The sequence below is a fragment of the Somniosus microcephalus genome, chromosome 2, assembly GCF_052327205.1.
Source record: "Somniosus microcephalus isolate GS21.2 chromosome 2, FLI_Smic_1.0, whole genome shotgun sequence".
In the NCBI taxonomy this organism is placed as follows: domain Eukaryota; kingdom Metazoa; phylum Chordata; class Chondrichthyes; order Squaliformes; family Somniosidae; genus Somniosus; species Somniosus microcephalus.
This window is the reverse complement of record NC_140988.1, coordinates 340,717,429-340,729,835: the sequence shown is the minus strand read 5'-3', so window position 1 is coordinate 340,729,835 and position 12,407 is coordinate 340,717,429.

Below are 12,407 nucleotides of genomic sequence, written 5' to 3'. Positions count from 1 at the left end.
CCCCGTCTGCTCTCTCAGGTGGACGTAAAAGATCCCGTGGCACTATTTTGAAGAAGAGCAGGGGAGTTCTCCCCGGTGTCTTGGCAAATATTTATCCCTCAATCAACATCATGAAAACATTATCTGGTCATTATCACATTGCGGTTTGTGGGACCTTACCGAGTACAAATTGGCTGCCGCGTTTCCTACGTTACAACAGTGACTCCACTTCAAAAAGTACTTCATTGACTGTAAAGTGCTTTGGTACGTCTGGTGGTCATGAAAGGTGCTATATAAATGCAAGTCTTTCTTTTTTATTTCCATGTCACAAGGTTACCTCCAATTCAGTGCACTTTCTTTTTTGCTGATCGATATGGTTCTGCACAAGACTAAGTCTTGAGAGGAGTGACACATTTCTCACAAACATAACAAATATACCAAAATGATGGACAGGAAAAGACTAGCTAGTCCACCAAGCCTGCCCCACACTGTTGTGATGCCTTAAGCGTCATGATTCACAACACCTCCCACCCACCAGTAGCCATGTAATATCCAGGGAGAGGCAAAAAAGCCAAGGCCAATTTAGGGGGAAAAAATCTGGAAAATTCTTCTCCATCCCACTTAGATCAAAACTAGTTCAGGGGACCACATTGACCATAAGAAATAGGAGCAGGAGTAGGTCATATGGCCCTTCAAGCCTGCTCCACCATTCAATAAGATCATGGCTGATCTGATCTTGGCCTCAACTCTACTTCCCTGCCCACTCCCCATAATTCTTGACTCCCTTATCATTCAAAAATCTGTCTATCTCCACCTTAAATATATTCAATGACCCAGCCTCCACAGCTCTCTGGGGAAGAGAATTCCAAAGATTCACGACTCTCAGAGAAGAAATTCCTCCTCATTTCCAATTTAAAAGGGTTTCCCCTTATTCTGAAATTATGCCCCCTAGTTCTAGATTCCCCCACAAGAGGAAACGTCCTCTCTGCATCTACCCTGTCAAGCCCCTTCAGAATTTTATATGTTTCAATAAGATCCCCTCTCATTCTTCTAAACTCCAATGAGTATAGGCCCAACCTGCTCAACCTTTCTTCATCTCCGGAATCAACCTCGTGGACCTTCTCTGAACTGCCTCCAATGCAAGTATATCCTTCCTTAAATAAGGAGACCAAAACTGTACGCAGTACTCCAGGTGTGGTCTTACCAACGCCCTGTACAGTTGTAACAGGACTTCCCTACTTTTATACTCCATTCCCTTTGCAATAAAGGCCAACATTCCATTTGCCTTCCTAATTACTTGCTGTACCTGCATGCTAACTTTTTGTGATTCATGTACAAGGACCCCCAGATCCCTCTGTACCTCAGCATTTTGTAATCCCTCCCCATTTAAATAATAATTTCCTTTTATATTTTTCCTACCAAAGTGGATAACCTCGCATTTTCCCACATTAAACTCCATCTGCCAGATTTTTGCCCACTCACTTAGCCTATGTTTATCCCTTTGGAGATTCTTTGAGTCCTCCACACAAATTTGCTTTCCCACCTATCTTTGTATCATCAGCAAATTTGGCTACATTACACTCAGTCCCTTCATCCAAGTCATTAATATAGATTGTAAATAGTTGAGGCCCCAGCACTGATCCCTGCTAGTTACAGTTTGCCAACCTGAAAATGACCCATTTATCCCAACTGTCTGTTTTCCGTTAGTTAGCCAATCTATCTCAGCCTTGAATACACTCAAAGATTCAGCATTCACAGCCCTCTGGGGCAGAGAATTGCAAAGATTCACAACCCTCTGAGTGAAGAAATTCCTCCTCATCTCAGTCTTAAATGGCCTACCCCTTATCCTGAGACTATGCCCCCTAGTTCTAGACACTCCAGCCATAGGGGAAACAACCTCTCAGCATTTACCCTGTCAATCCCCTTCAGAATCTTGTATGTTTCAATGAGATCACCTCTCATTCTTCTAAACTCAAGAGAGTATCGGCCCAATCTACACAATCTCTCATCATCGGACAGCCCTCTCATCTCAGGAATCAATCTAGTGAACCTTCGCTGCACCGCCTCCAAGGCAAGTATATCCTTCCTTAGATAAGGAGACCATGATTTATATTAGTTAGTATTTCACTGATCTTTTGTATGACATGGTCTCCATCCCAGCCAGGAACTGGTCCAACTCTCTTTTGAAGGTATGCAGTGATACAGCACTCACAGCACAAGCTAGCAACTTGTTCCATAGGTCTACTATCCTCTGGTAAAAGAAGTACCTGCTGACATCTAACTTAGTTCTGCCCTTGCATAATTTAGATACATGAACCCCTGGTTTCCCAAACCTACCTAATTGAAATAATCTGTTAATATGAACACAGTCTGGTCCCTTCATTATTTTAAACAACCTCTATCAGATCGCTCCTGAGTTTATGCATCTCTAAAGTAAATAGTCTCAGATTTTTAAGCATATCTGATTAACTAATATGTTTTAATGTGGCTTTCTTCTGATCCTTTCTCAAAGCCTTTATATCACCTACTATGTGAGGGGACCAAAACTTGACACAGCGGCACTGGACATAGTGACACTTCAGGCCGCCACAGCAAATCTGCTGGACGTGCCATTAGATGTCAAAGCAAGTCTGACTGGCAACAATCCTGAGATACTCAAAGAACTATGATATGGCAGACAAGTGTAGTCAGGGGATTAATGAGAGGAGAGAAAGAGAGATAGACAACCTGCTCAGTTCACCATATGTGGTGAATTGGTGAATGGATGGTAGTCAAACACTGTACCTGTACTGATATCCTCAGAATTCTCTTGGCACATCCTATGGAGTTATATGTTATATTTTGTATATAGGATATCAAAGTTTACATTTTAAGTATTGTGAAAATGTATCCACATAAGGTATTGATAAAATATTTTAAAAAATAAACATAGTAAGATGATTCTGAAACATCTTGCTTTTCTTAAACTACATGTCCAAAGATGGTACAATTTTTTGATATAAAAGGAGATATTCATTACATTTTAATTCACAAACAAGGGTGTTTTCTTAAATAAAACAGGTTTATTTTATTAGTCCCTGGTATTATGTATGAAGCTATTGAACGGATAAGCATAAGCATGAATAATGAAAAACTTATTTTTCAATCAGAAAATGAATCCTAAATGCATTCCTTTATTTGTATGAGTTTTTGTATGTTTCTACAGCAACCTAAATAAAGCCTAAAGTATTTACATTCCTGAGAGTTCTGGCAGGAGTAGGGTAATAAGTCAAGTCACAGTAGCAGACCATGATTTTTGGGAGAGATTGACATTAATAATTCATTTTACCTTTACTCATAATGTGGCTGTCATGTAGGATGGGAGCATTAGGTGTTCTTAGAATTTTTTAATGAACTCTGCTTCTGAAAAATGTGAAACCATTAGAAATACACATAAAAAAGATGTGCTACTGAATGGTCACAAAATTCTAAACGCTATATATAGAAAGAGATATGGCGCACCTTTCAATCTTCTGTTTACGATTCCCAACACCACAAATTTAAAATAGTCATCCTTGTGTTTAAACCCCTCAACTGCCACTCTCTGTGCTATAAATTGGTTCGCCACCGAAAACGGTGGCGGGGATCGCAATGCGCGATTAACCTGAGCCCATTGAGTGGAATGCAGGCAGCAAGCCAACTTCATGCTGCCTGCTAATTGTAATGATTGCTGCGTGAAGCCAGTGCTCCCAGCGCTGTTCATTGGCTGCACACATCAGCAGCGGGCCCAATATCCTTAGTAACTTACACTACTTAATGCAAGCCTGCACCTCTTAAAGCTAGCCCGCACCTCTTAAAGGAGAGGTGTATTGTGGCTGGAGCAGGTGCTGGGAGTCATTCTGCAACTGAATCTGACCTTGGAAAGAAAGAAGAATGGCTGACCATAGGAAAGAGCACCCCCCCCGCCACACGGTTTTCGGACGCTGTACTGAAGGTCTTGGTGGAGGAGGTGGAAAGGAGGAGAGATGTCCTGTATCCTCAGGGGGGGGCAGGAAGATCCTCCAGACACACAATAAGAAGGCATGCAGATTAATGCCAGGAATGTTGCCCCAATGACCAGCGTGCAGTGCCGTAAGAAGTTTAATAACCTCACACTAGTGGTCAAGACATTTAAAAATGTCATATCCTATCAACTGCACCACTGCTCAATTTACCACACCCCCATTACTCACCTACCAACAATCTGTATCAATCGGGGCTCATAATTAACATTCATATGCTTCACCTCACCCTCACACACTTAGCACTGTTGCAAGCCTCACACCCACACTGCTAGCTATTCAACCATGACAGCCACATCACCCAAACAGAATGCAGGACACTCACTGACACATTTCCCTCTCTTTTGCGGAAGAAAGTGGCATACAACTGGAGGAAACAGGAATTAAGCGGAGGGGGAGAGGCGCACTTGCATGCTCTAACCACCATGGAGGAGAAGGTGCTGGCCATTGTGGGTAGGGTCATTGCTGAGGCCATGGCCACAGGTGGGGCTGAATCCATTGAAGATGACCGTATCCTCATATCTAATCCTCCTTTTCACATCCCTAACTCTCTTCTGACTTACAAGCTGCAGATGGTGTAAGCATGCACTTCGTACTTTCTCCTCTCCCTCACCACAACCCAACCCTTCTCCTTTTTTCATTTCAGATACCCAAGAACTACAACCTGCATGGTGGAATAGCAGGAAGACAGTGAAGATGAAGATACACCATCACTCGATTTCATAGTTACAGCCACTGCAAATAATTTAGAGGATAGCATAGAGGCGGATTCTGCACATGGTGAGACAGCGGGCACGTGTGCTGCAGCCAGGGCAGGGGGAAAGGAGAGTGCAGGTGCCAGCTTGCCAGTGCCCTTGCTGTTGCCCATCAGCCAGCCAGCCCAGACTTCTGCAGCCAATGCGAGATGATGCAGTCTGAAGCCGGACCTTCTAAGCCTAGAGCTGCTCGAGGTCATCCTCCAAGGCCATCTACAGTCTCCTTCACTGAAAGTCAGCAGCCTTCCACCAGCCATGCTGCAGCTACTGGGGTAGTACCTCGTAGGAGCACTAGGCCAAGCAAAGCATGCAGCATACCACGACAAATCTTGAGACCTGCTTAGCCGAACACTGCAGGGCTCCTCCAGAGCGGTCCAGGCAGCGGAATCGTTGCTTCAGGATGCCAATGGTCTGCTCCATCAGATTCCTTGTGGCAGCATGCCTCTCATTGTATGACTGCTGCGCACATGTGCATGGGTTGCGAACCCAAGTCATGAGCCATGTCACCAGCGGATAGCCCTTGTAGCCACCCTTTAGTTTGCCGTGGTGGTTGAACTACAGTAGGCACAGAGGACTGCCACAGAATGAATGCATCGTGACCGCTGGCAGCATATCGGGCATTGACCTGCACGATGCACTAACTGTGGTCACACACCAGCTGCATGTTGAAGGAGTGGAATCCCTTTCGGTTTAGGTACATGGCAGAATTGACATGAGGCACAGGCAAAGCAATGTGCATACAGTTAATGGCACTCTGCACCATGTGGAAGCCTGCAATCCTTGGAAACCCTTGTGCTTGCTCCGCCTGCTTGTCTTTGGCAAGAGGGAATTAAATGAAGTTCTCTCTCTCTGCATAGCGAGCCTCAGTGACCTCCCTTTTGCAGCAGTGCACTGCAAACTGTGAGATGTTGCTAATATCTCCAGCACCAGCCTGGACGCATAAAAGTTCACAGCCACTGGCAATGTGGTCCTTGCCCTGCTCTGAGGTTGGAGTTGTGGCTGCAGCAGTTGGCAGATTTCAGTGTCGACCTCCTTAGTGAAGCGCAGACCTCTCAAACATTGGTCGTCGCTGAAGTTCAGGTAGGAGAATTGCCCCCTGAACACCCTGGGTGGATATGGCCTCCTGCTGAGAGCCCTTCTCCCCCTCCTCCCTCTTCTAGCAGCTTGTCCTGCTCTGCGTGGCCTCTGCTCATTCTCCCAGTCATGCTCAATTCCAGGAGGAAGGCTTACTAGGCCACTCATGTCTGGAAGCACCTGGTTTGTGCAGAAGCCTTTAAGTTACCAAAAAAGTACTTCAGCACCAGCCAAACCACTCCCTATAGACTATTGAAACTTTTATCAAGTATGGAAAAGCACCCAAACCACGTAGAATTGCAGCAACAGCCAGAATAATCCAGCAACTGCCAGGATAATGCAGCAACTAACCTGTAAGTAGCGCTGGTGGGGGGGTCCCTCATGCCGTTGACTGCGTGCTCAGCTGTGGGAAGTTAAGGTAGGTTGGAACGTGCAGCTCCAAAATGTCGGTGCTGGTGTCAGATCAGTGTTGCACGCTGACTGACATCATGATCTGCCTGCTCTGCATACTTCCAGCAGACTTTAGGTGTGTGTGTGTGCTGACCCCTCTACTAATATGGCATCCAGCTCACTGTGTCAGAAGCATGCGCGCATGCCGCAGATGCCATTTTGGAACCTTAAGGGGCCTCATAGTGCCCAAAAAATGGGCGTTGCCAAGCCCAATTTCAGTCCCTCTATCTTTGAACTTCCTCAAATGTTACAATCCCCCAGACCCTCTCACTCCAGCCTCTCGTGCATCACCCCTCTCTACTCTCCACCATTGGCAGCTGTGTTTTAGGCTGTCTAGGCTCCACACCCTGAAATTCCCTACCTACCTGTTTCAACCTTTCCAACTCCCTTACCTTCTAATATCTCCTTCTTTGGTAGGGTGCCCATTTTTTCTCTTACACCTCCAAAGTGGGATAGGACATTTCTCAACATTAAAAGTGCTATATAAATGCAAGTTGTTGTTGTTCTTGTATGTTATTCAAAGGAGACCTGGGAGCAGCTGTTTTGTGTAGAATCCCACTTCAGTGACAAATTACTCTCCAGTTACATAACTCTGCTGCAACAACTTCCTTTTATATACAAAAGCAAAATACTGTGGGAAATCTGAAATAACAACAGAAAACGCTGGAAACACTCTGCAAGTCAGGCAGTGTCAGTGGAGAGAGAAAGAGAGTTAATGGCTGGAATTTTAATCGGGAGGCGGGTTGGGAGCGGGAGGGCTCGGAAAAGGTTGGGAAACCCCGGAGAACGGGTTTCCCGCAGGCCCTGCCGAATTTAATGGCAGGGCCTGATTTGCATTTGAAATCTCTGTTTCTCACCCGCAGCCAGCCAGATGGTGAGTATGCCAGCGGCACTAGGCTGCAGAGAGGAAGGACGGAGGGATTGAATGGGGGCCGGCGGCCAGATGTGCATCGAGGAGTGGGGGGAGGCAGACAACTTCGGGGCGGGGGCTGGGGCAGAGGAGCATCGGTGGGGGAAGGCGGTGGTGGAGGGGAGGCAGAGAACATCAGGGGGCCTGGAGGTAATCACGGGGGAGGGAGAGGATGGGGCCGGCCTGGAGGTGATAGGTGGTGGTAGTGGGGAGGTTGAGAATCAGCACCTGCCTGGAGAATGAGCGAGTCGTGAGGCCGGGAAGGCGACCAGAGGCCTGGTGGGGGGGGGAAATCGGAGGCCTCGTGGGGGTCTCTGATCGCAGGAACAGGGACGCTGGATCCAGGAGGCAAGTGTAAAGTCTGTCCTCGCCATCCATTAGCAGTCGGATTTTCCGAGGACTGCAAAACCCGGCAAGCTAGTTAAATTTAAAATGCAGGTTAAATTTGAGGCACGCCAGCCTCATTATAATATGGACGCCCCGCCTCCAGGGAACAGGTTGGCTGTACGCCCCCATCCCGCTCCATTAAAACCACAAGTGGGTGAGTTGGAGACGGGTTGTAGTCGGGATTCAGATTTTTAACACTTGAACTTCCCACCTGACCCCAACCCATCCTTTTTTGGGGGTTCAAACTCCCCCCAATGTTTTAGATCGTTGACCTTTCACCAGAACTCAAGATCTCCACTGTTCGATCTGCAGACACTCATTCTGAGCAAAAATAGATCTCATCATTCACCAAAGAACTCACTGCAAAAAATGAGATGATATTCTGGCTGTTTTATTAGATATCAAAGGATGAACAATGACAGCATTTCCAGGCACTGTACCTGCAAAAAGGTATTGACAGACAACACACTTTGTTACATCTAGACTTGACTATTCCAACGCACTCCTGGCTGGTGTCCCACATTTCACCCTACGTAAACTTGAGGTCATCCATAACTCGGCTGCCCATGTCCTAACTCTCACCAAGTCCCGTTCGCCCATCACCCCTGTGCTCACTGACCTACATTGGCTCCCGGTTAAGCAGCGCCTCGATTTCAAAATTCTCATCCTTGTTTTCAAATCCCTCCATGGCCTTGCCCCTTCTTATCTCTGTAATCTCCGTCAGCCCCACAACCCCCACCCCACCCCCGAGATACCTGCGCTCCTCTAATTCTGCCCTCTTGAGCATCCCTGTTTATAATTGTTCAACCTCTGGTGGCCGTGCCTTCTGTTGCCTAGGCCCTAAGCTCTGGAATTCCCTCCCTAAACATCTCCGCCTCGCTACCTCTCTTTCCTCTAAGACGCTCCTTAAAACCTACCTCTTTGACCAAGCTTTTGGTTACCTGCCCTAATTTATCCTTATATGGCTCGGTGTCAAAAATTTTTGTCTTACAATACCCATGTGCAGCGCCTTGGGACGTTTTACTACGTTAAAGGCGCTATATAAATACAAGTTGTTGTTGGCACTTATATAGAGCTTTCAAATAGAAAAAAGCATCTTAACAAAACGAAATGGCGGATAGTGATCAGGGAGTTGAATTGAGGGGTCCAAAGGTACAGTTGAAGAGGTCAGTTTTAAAGAGGCCATTAAAGGCAAAGTGAGACAGCATGGCAAAATTATTTTGGAAGATAATTGCAGATGGCCGAGGCATAATGGCTGAAATAATGCCTCTGATGGTGTAGCGCAAGAACCGAAGAACAAGTAGGAAACAGAAAAATGAAGGGTGTGGAGTGGGATATAGGGCTGGAGCAGGTTGCACAGATAGAGTGGAGCAAGGAGTGCCAGCTTGGCTTAACTGATAGCATTCTTGTCTTTGAGTTAGAAGATTCTGGGTACAAAACCCGAAACATGAGCATGGAATCTAGACAGATGTTGCAGTGCAGTATAAGGGAGTGTCGTATTATGTAGTATGCCATCCTTTGATGAGATGATACATCAAGGCAGTTGTTGCTATTCAGGTAGAGGTTAAAGATCCTATGGCTGTACAAGAGGAGCACAGAGTCTGCCCATGCCCTGGCCAGTAATCCTCCCCTAATGATCAAATCAACTAGTTATTCATCAACTTGCCATGCGCAAAATGGCTGCCATGTTTGCATACATAAATACAGTCACTGCACATCAAAGATTTAAGCCAGTTGTTTTTCAACATTTTCTCCGAGAACAAGTTTTAATTGTAACTTATGGTCTGAAATTGCTCTGTAATATTAGTATTGAACATGTTAAAGCATTGATAAGGATTTCCTTCGTCTGCTAATTTAACAAAGGCCCAATTATTTTAAGTTAAGACAGAGGAATTTCATATCAGGGTTGCCAATCCTCCAGAATTGTCCTGGAGTCTCCGGGAAATAAAGATTCCTGGACACTGCTGCAAGCAACTCAGGAGAAAAAATCATAGGGGCATTAAAAAAATTGTGTGTTTTCTTAATTTTTTTTAATAACACTTCTGTTTATTTGTTATAAAAATATTGGAGATGGGGAAAAAAGTCTGTTTGACTGGGCAGGGAGGTTGGAGGTCATGTGATAAAACTTCCAGGAATACATCCAACCAGAGTTGGCAACCCTATTTCATACAAGTGCATTAACGTGTTCATTACTAATGTTGCAGAGCACAATTTCAACCTATTGAGTCTCAGAATTATCCTCCCCACTCTTTTATGAGCCTTATCTAATTATTTGGAAAGTAGTAAGTCCAGGTGTACACAATAGCAGCGATACTGTGGAGTGCAGGTCAGGATACTGCGGACCTACAGCTCCTGATTTTTCATCCCTTAAAATTCATAGATAGGAGGAACCTTGGACTCATGCATGTGATTTTCTGACTTGTGCTCCCTGCGAGACAAATCACCCCTAATATTCCAAATATGTGTATCTCATTTGGACATAATTCTTGAGATACATTCATTGTTGACCACATGCCGACAGTAACACTTTCAGTAATCGTCAATAATCTCACCCAGACCTTTTCTTTCCACTTGTCAATGCACATTCATACATTGTACACACATTTCATCTTTCCTGTATCAATTCACATTACCTCAGCTTTTTTTCCACAATCATTTTCATCATCTTTCTTAGAATATGTTTAATTTTTCCAGCTCCCTCTGAATGCTATTAATCTTCCCCACACTGGGCTCGAGGCCATTTTGGCCTGGTATCATAAGCAGTTTTTGTAATATTTCTGGAGGTTTTCTTTTCCATACTATTCACAAGTCAGGTAAACAGCAGAGACCCAGAACTAATCCCCATGGGATGGAACTGGAATTTGTTCATTTAACACGTCTGCTATTTTCTGGATCCCCCATGATTCTTCTACCCAATAATCCTTATGGTCTTCAAGACTCAAATTAATTTCAAGCAAAGTAACATTCTTACGACAGCCGTTTTAGATAGCAGGCTGAGCAAAGTGCAGCTGCGTGTGCAGCCTGAACCCAAGGTGCTCGCAAACGCTCCAACAGACACAGTGTGCTCAATGTTGTGTCTGTAAATCTAGCTGATCTGCAAGGAGGTTCAGCCATGTTAGAAGTGTATTACAGCAACTGCACGAGTAGTAATTAGCATCATTTTGTATTTTAACAAATTGTTCTTGGTATGTGGGAGTCACTGGCAAGGCTGCATTTATTGCATAGCCCTGTTTGCTCTGAGAAGGTGGTGTTGGGCCATAATAACAACAGAAAATGATGTGCTAGGTCAAATTAGAGGACACTAAGGGGGAAAAATTGAGTCACGCCCCCTTTGGGGTGCTAACTTCGCCGGGGCGCCACTTTCAGCCCCGAAAAAATTAGCGCCCCTGCGGCCGAAATTCATCGGTAGCACCACAAGAGGGAAGCGGGCCACTGCTGGAAGCGCCTCGCCTCCCTCTTGGGGCGCTGCGAGGGAATATCGTGGCACGTCGCGCCGCGGTATTGCAGGCCTTCCTCCTTAAAGAGAAAATCTGGGCTCATGGAGCGCAGCCGGTACTCCGCAGGGGAGGGGGGGGGGATTGCTTAGGAGGCCAGGAACGGCAACGGAGGCAGGTGCTGGCAGGCGGCCAGCAACAAAAATGGCCGCCCGGCACCTCGCCTTTAATTAGTGCTGCTCCGGCGGCAGGTAGGCCCCCTGACTCCGTTGGACATAGCATCCGGTGGTAAGTTAGGGGGGGCGCTACTGAAAATCGTGGCCGGGGCGCTGTGCACGGCAATGACGTCATCACCGGTGGCGCAGGGCGCTAACGGTTACCGCCGCCGCTAACCTCTTGCTGAATTTCGCGGGAGATGTTGGCAGCGCCTCGCCCGGGCGCAAGTTGCTTTGTGCCCCGTTAACAGGAGGCGCAAAGCAACTGAATTTCTCCCTCTAAGAGTCAACTAAATAGAGTCATCCGCTTCTATCTTTTCCACTTCGACTGATATTTTGTCAGCATCCATTTCCTTAGTAAAAATAAGAACATAAGAAATAGGAGCAGGAGTAGGCCATTCAGCCCTTCGAGCCTGCTCTGCCATTCATTGAGATCATGGCTGATCTTCTGCCTCAACTCCATTCACCGGCCCTATCGCTATATCCCTTGATGCCCTTACTAGTCAGAAATCTATCGACTTCAGTTTTGAATATACCCAATGACTGAGCTTCCACAGCCCTCTGGGGTAGAGAATACCAGAGATTCACCACCCTCTGTGTGAAGAAATTTCTTCTCTTCTCAGTCCTGAATGGCTTACCCTTTATCCTGAGGCTGTGGCCCCTGGTTCTAGACTCCCCAGCCTAGGGAAACATTCTCCCAGCATCCACCCTATCAAGGCCTGTAATAATTTTGCAGGCCAGGCAACATCTGTGGAGAGAAATTACAGTCGACGTTTCGGGTTTTGAAAAAGGGTTCACCTGAAACGTCGACTGTAATTTCTCTCCACGGATGTTGCTTGGCCTGCTGAGTTTTTCCAGCATTTTCTGTTGTTATTTCGGATTTCCAGCAGCTGCAGTATTTTGCTATCGTACCTGTAATAATTTTGTATGCTTCAATGAGATCCCCTCTCATTCTTCTGAATTCAAGAGAATACAGGCCTAGTTGACTCAATCTCTTCTCATACGACAGTCCCGCCATCCCAGGAACCAATCTCGTGAACTTTCGTTGCACTCCCTCTATGGCAAGTATATCCTTCCTTAGGTAAGGAGACCAAAACTGTACACAGTACTCCAGGTGTGGTCTCACCAAAGCCCTATATAATTGGAGTGACTTCTTTACTCCT